Source organism: Coregonus clupeaformis, chromosome 8 (genome assembly GCF_020615455.1).
Source record: "Coregonus clupeaformis isolate EN_2021a chromosome 8, ASM2061545v1, whole genome shotgun sequence".
Classification (NCBI taxonomy): Eukaryota; Metazoa; Chordata; class Actinopteri; order Salmoniformes; family Salmonidae; genus Coregonus; species Coregonus clupeaformis.
This window is the reverse complement of record NC_059199.1, coordinates 33276782-33277756: the sequence shown is the minus strand read 5'-3', so window position 1 is coordinate 33277756 and position 975 is coordinate 33276782.

The following is a 975-nucleotide window of genomic DNA, read 5'->3' as shown; positions in this document are numbered from 1 at the left end:
GAGGACTAAAGAACTTGACCCAAATAACTCATGAATAATATGACGTGGTCACACACACATCTCACACAAAAAAATCAGATGTGGATTCTGAGGTTAACCTAGAAGATTTACAGAGTCTTTGGCAAATCCAGACCAAAACCTGGGTCACAGAACCAAAATGGCTCAGAACCTTGGAAGAACACCAGAGTGATGGAACCAGCGTCCTAAAGAACCTAGCCAGCCCATTTGTCATATCTGTGCTTGTGTTGTGTTCTGCTGTGTGTGGAGCTCAAATCACATAGTTAGTCATTGTTAACATTGTTAGCTCGTTAGCCCTGTAATAGCACAGGGCACCTTTCTCAAGCTAATTTATTTTCTTACCAAAAGATGAAAAAAAGCCCAGAAATGTCAGCTTTAAAAGTGGTGTTTGTATTTGTGATGAAGCAGTACAGTGTATGTAACCAAACAGTTTGCCATATGGTGGAACTCACCAAAGCCAGAATACCTCATGATAACAGTGTAAACCCAGTTTGTCTTTCAGCCAAAACCTCAGACTCTCAGCATTTTATCCTCTTGTAAGTTCCCCCTTACAGCCTCATATCACACTATGCCTGTATCAGCAAATCAATATAAGATAGAATATGGAGTGGACCCACAATGGAGCCTTGGGGAACCCCAAGACATGATCCAGGCTGTAATACAGTAGTTGCTAAGCTTTAAAAGTTTAAATCCAGTGACTCGTGGGAATAATCATTTGAGTAGAGACTCAACACAACTTTTTAAAATATCATTGTAGAATGATTCATTCTCAGTCAGTTTAAATTAGGCCAGAATAATATCACTTATACTGTGACTTAGGTCTCATTGGATAAACATCAAATGTGTTTTCACTTTTTTGCATTAATTTAAATCAGGTACCCTAGTGTTGGTAACAATCAACATCAAGCCTACTGAAGTGAAGTTATGACTGATGTTCTCTAACATTGATGCATGATA